Source organism: Lithobates pipiens, unplaced genomic scaffold (genome assembly GCF_037356315.1).
Source record: "Lithobates pipiens isolate NorthernLeopardFrog02 unplaced genomic scaffold, aLitPip1_a1.2 Scaffold_13, whole genome shotgun sequence".
Lineage (NCBI taxonomy): Eukaryota > Metazoa > Chordata > Amphibia > Anura > Ranidae > Lithobates > Lithobates pipiens.
The window spans coordinates 440479032-440485031 of NW_027507718.1; positions in this window are offsets into that span (position 1 = coordinate 440479032).

The window sequence follows — 6000 nt, forward strand, 5'->3', positions numbered from 1 at the left end:
TGCTAACAAAGGTGGCTGATACATGTAAGCCCTTGTACACACGGTCGGAGATTCCGACGGAATGTGTCCTATCGGACCGTTTTGTCAGATAATCCGACTGTGTGTGGTCTCCATCGGACTGTTTCCGTTGGAGTATCCGACGGACCAAGTTTTCCAACTTGTCCGTAAAATTTTCAGACAAAATGCTCCGATCGGACATACTCCGATCATGTGTAGCCTACCCCGACGGACAAAGTGCCACGCATGCTCCGATCAAATTCCTAGACCAAAGCTACTAGCCTGAGCGTAGTCCCGTCGTAACGAAATAATGCCATCACGTTATGTACAATCGGATTTTCCAACAACTTTGTCCGACAGTGTGTATGCAACAGTTTCGGACAAAATCCGTCAGATAAAATCCGTTGGACAAAATCCAACGGATTTGGTTGTCAGAATGTCCGACCGTGTGTACAAGGGCTAAGTGTCAACATGAACATGCATAGAGAACAATGAGGAATTTAAACTCTAGAGTGACTTCTTTCTTCAGGTGTGTGTAAATTACTAGAACAGTTTGCTTCTATAATGAAGATAAACAAACAATAAATAAATAAATCGCTCGATATATACATACAACCATTTTTGTTCCTATGTCACTAGAGCAAATATGGAACTTACATGTTGATGAAATCTATGCAGACACATGTACAAGCCACAAAATAATTTAATGTATTTCTGGTTTTAAACAGTCTGGTTTTAAATTATTTGTGGCTTGTTATTATGTACAAGCCACAAAATAATTTAATGTATTTCTGGTTTTAAACAGTCTGGTTTTAAATTATTTTGTGGCTTGTACATATTTTTGGGAAAAAAATCGCAAAAAGCATTTATTGATTGGTTTGCGCAAAAGTTATAGTATTTACAAAATAGGGGATAGTTTTATGGCATTTTTATTAATATTTTTGTTCAATAGTAATGGTGGTGATCAGCGATTTTTATTGAGCCTGCGACATTATGGAGGACACTTTTGACACATTTTTGGGACCATTGTCATTTATACAGCAATCAGTGCTAAACAAATGCACTGATTCCTGTGTAAATGACACTGGCAGTGAAGGGGTTAACCACCAGGGGGCAGTTTAGGGGTTAATTATGTTATGGGGAGTGATTCTAACTGTGGAGGGGGCGTGGCTACGTGTGACACATCACTGAACTCTGCTGACGATCACAGGGAGCAGAGATCAGTGACACTGTCACTAGGGAGAACAGGGAGATGCTTGTTTATATCAGCATTTCCCCGTTGTTTCTCTCCGTGAGGCGATCACAGGTATCCCCGCGGATATTGAGTCCACGGGACTCCACGCCCTGTGACTTGACTCACAGGGCGGCGCACGTGATGGCACAGCAGCAAATTTAAAGGGACTTACAGGTATGCCCATTTGCCCAGCTGTGCCATTCTGCCGACGTACATCGGCGTGCGCCGGTCGGGAACTGGTTACTACTTCTTTTTTTTTTTTATAATTCTTTTTTTATTGAGAAATTTGTATAAAACATATACAGAAATAATTGAAAATAAAGAAAATAAGAGGTCAAAACACATAACAAAGAAAACAAGGGGTGTGTACATTTCACTAAGTTGAAAAAAGTACATAGGTTATTTGTCAGAGCATGAGTATTAGATACATTTCTCATTAGGTTCCCTCCGGAAAGCGTAAGTTATTAACCAAAGCTTTACATTACTCTTACCTAAGCCTACTATTGTTAGGCACCATTCTCAATTTTGACAGAACATTGTCATTACTCTGATTGTGAACAGTAAAGAATTATTGGGGACAAGAGGGAGGGGGAGCGAGAGGGGAAGGAAAGGGGGGAAGAGGGGAGGGGGGAGGGAGGGGGTTGGTGGGTCATTGGTCCAGTGGTCTCCTCCACCTGCTCCTTTTGCAACAGTAAGAAATATGAATAAGAGAATCAACCAGTTTTGTACCAGTTTGTCCACGCCTGCCATTTTCCTACCAACTTCCTTCTATTACCTTGCCTACTGGCAACTAGGGTTTCATATACAAAGTGAGTTTGGGTGGTCATTAGGACTTCAGACACTCTTGGAGCAATGTCGGATTTCCAATGTTTTGCTATGAGTGTGCGCGCTACCAAGAGGATGTGTGTAATTACTACCCTAAATTCAGGTGGAAAATTGTTTATTCCAATATTCAATATGGCTAGGGAGGGATTAGGCCTTGTAATAATTCCCGAAATACTGGAGACCATGCGGAATATGGAGTTCCAGAAGCTAGTCACGCTCCTACAACTCCAAAACATATGGTATAGGTTCCCAATATCTCCACACTTCCTCCAGCACAACAAGGATCCCTTGCGGTCAAACTTAGAGATTTTATAAGGTGTGAGATACCATCTTAGGGCAATTTTTTGTGATAACTCCCAGTGATTGATTGATTTAGAGGAAATGTAATTCGCTCGGAAAGCCTCCTTCCATTGCTGGAGCGTAAATGTGGTGTTCAGATCTCTTTCCCAATTTACGTAGGGGCGAGACCTTGTAAATTCCAATTTATTTTGGAATAAGTTGTAAAAAAGGGAAATCCCACCTCGGGCGGGGGAGCTAGAGCTATAGAACTTTCATGCTTCTTTCGGGATGAATACCTGGTGGGATCGCATGGACCCTAAACAATGCATCACTTAATAGTGTGTATATTTGTCTGAGGGTAGGAGGCAATATCGGCTCTGAAGCGTGCCGAAGTCGATGGGTTTAGTCTCGGCATAAAGATCAGAGAGAAATCTAATCCCCTTGTTATGCCATTTAGCTATAAAGAGATTTGGAACAATGTACAAGATGGCCTTTATAGGTACGGGTATCTCCATGTCATCCTGTCCTTCTGAAGCTAGTTTCTGGAGAGTTCTCCAAGCTAGTAGGGAAGCCTGGATGGTGGGAGGAAGGTTGTGCACAGAGTATGGTTTTAGGGCGTCCAGGAGAAGCATTAGTTTGCTTGTCTGGCATAGAACTTTTTCTAATGCAACCTAAGGTGTCTCGAAGGAGGGATTAAGCCAGTTTTTGAGTTGTGTGAGGAGTGAGGCCCTATAATAATCCTGGATGTCTACTAAGCCCATACCGCCAGCTAATCTGTGTTTCACCAGCAGTGCTTTTGCGGCTCTTGGCCTTTTACCTCTCCAGATAAACTGCTTAAGTAATGCATTGAAGGGTCCTATATGGGTATCTCTCAGGGGGACTGGGAGAGTGCGGAACATATACAAGATTTGTGGTAAAATAATCATTTTAAAGGTGGCTAGTGATGGCCGAACGGTTCGCCCGGCGGTCGTTTCGCGGCGAATTTCCGACTTTCGCCGTCCGCGGGTTCGAACGCCTTTTTCCGTCGTTCGCCCCGGCGGACTTACGTGTTTAATGTATACAAGAACTTTAACCTTTCGTGACACGTTTATCATGTGTTACAGGACAACCAATTGAGACATGACAGCTCATGGACACTTGGACATTCCCCCTAACCTATAAATACACCCGATCCGGTGGCCATTTTACATTCTTTCTTCTGTCACTGTAGGGAAAGGATCCTGTGTGGAGTAGGGACAGAGAAAACGCTAGCTATTTGGTACACAAAAGTTCTTTTCAGGACTGGTATAGGTGTTAGGTCAGCAGCCTGAGTTTCTTTTGTCAGTTTAGATAAAGGGACAGAGCGCTGTATGCTGCTATTTTAGGGACAGCTCAGCCAGATTAGTCTTTCTTCATCATCATCATCATCATCATCATTAGCTGTTACTATCAGGTCCACAAAAGAGCTGTTCCAGCTAATCGTTCCAGCCTACTCTTTTTTGCCAATTTGTATAGGGACAGGCAGGAAGCAGTGTGTCAGGCAGTGAGGATAATTTTAAAGACTTGCTGTTACTATTAGTTCCACAAAGGTTCTTTTCAGGACTGGTATCAGTGGTACGGTAATAGGCTTGTACACGTATAATATTCTTTCTTCCAAATATAGAAAGAATATTATACTTGACTGCTGCCCTTCTGCTGCAGTCTGCTAATCATTCACAACTCACTTGTTCCACAAAGCTCTTTATCAGGACTGGTAACTTGGTCTGTCTAGGGTGCTACGGTACATAGGCTTGGGTGCGGTACAGTCTGCTGTTCTGTAAGGACCGCTATCGGTCCACAATACATAGGGTTGCCGTGCACTACTGCTGACCGCTGCCCTATACTGCAGCAGTCCTTCATTGGTATAGGGACTGACGTACAGTCTGCTAATCACTAACACACAACCTGCTTGGTCCACAAAAGTTCTTATAAGGACTGGTAACTTGGTATAGGGTGCTACGGTACATAGGCCTGAGTGCGTTACAGTCTGCTGTTCTGTAAGGACCGCTATCGGTCCACAATACATAGGGTTGCCGTGCACTACTGCTGACCGCTGCCCTATACTGCAGCAGTCCTTCAGCGGTATAGGGACTGACGCACAGTCTGCTAAACACTAACACACAACCTGCTTGGTCCACAAAAGTTTTTATAAGGACTGGTAACTTGGTATAGGGTGCTACGGTACATAGGCCTGAGTGCAGTACAGTCTGCTGTTCTGTAAGGACCGCTATCGGTCCACAATACATAGGGTTGCCGTGCACTACTGCTGACCGCTGCCCTATACTGCAGCAGTCCTTCATTGGTATAGGGACTGACGTACAGTCTGCTAATCACTAACACACAACCTGCTTGGTCCACAAAAGTTCTTATAAGGACTGGTAACTTGGTATAGGGTGCTACGGTACATAGGCCTGAGTGCGTTACAGTCTGCTGTTCTGTAAGGACCGCTATCGGTCCACAATACATAGGGTTGACGTGCACCACTGCTGACCGCTGCCCTATACTGCAGCAGTCCTTCAGCGGTATAGGGACTGACGTACAGTCTGCTAAACACTAATACACAACCTGCTTGGTCCACAAAAGTTCTTATAAGGACTGGTAACTTGGTATAGGGTGCTACGGTACATAGGCTTGAGTGCGGTACAGTCTGCTGTTCTGTAAGGACCGCTATCGGTCCACAATAGATAGGGTTGACGTGCACCACTGCTGACCGCTGCCCTATACTGCAGCAGTCCTTCAGCGGTATAGGGACTGACGCACAGTCTGCTAAACACTAACACACAACCTGCTTGGTCCACAAAAGTTTTTATAAGGACTGGTAACTTGGTATAGGGTGCTACGGTACATAGGCCTGAGTGCGTTACAGTCTGCTGTTCTGTAAGGACCGCTATCGGTCCACAATACATAGGGTTGCCGTGCACTACTGCTGACCGCTGCCCTATACTGCAGCAGTCCTTCATTGGTATAGGGACTGACGTACAGTCTGCTAATCACTAACACACAACCTGCTTGGTCCACAAAAGTTCTTATAAGGACTGGTAACTTGGTATAGGGTGCTACGGTACATAGGCCTGAGTGCGTTACAGTCTGCTGTTCTGTAAGGACCGCTATCGGTCCACAATACATAGGGTTGACGTGCACCACTGCTGACCGCTCACCTATACTGCAGCAGTCCTTCAGCGGTATAGGGACTAAGAGTTTTGTCACAGGGTCATTTAAAAAATGACATGCAGAGGAAGAGGCAGGCCCTTCCGCAGGGGTGGTAGGGGTAGGGCAGGAGCAACAGGCTTGAGCCAAAGTGGGAAGTTGCAGAAGGTGCGTTCAATTACTTTAAAGGATGCACCAGACTTGGTTGAGTGGCTCGCTCAGCCTTACTCTTCTGCACCCTCCTCATCCTCTCGATCTGCACCCTCTTCTTCACTCTCTGCTATGTGCACCCCCAAAGACACTACCACCAACAACACGACCACCACCACCACCACCACATACCTTCCGCTTGAGTCACTGGAATTATTTTCCGATCCATATCAAGAGGACATTTCTGATGCGCAGCCACTCTTGGTATTGGATCAGGAAGAGGAGGTAGCAACAAGCGCTACTCAGCAGTCTGACGCCAGTACCCAGATCAGCCCAAGGAGGAGGTTGGT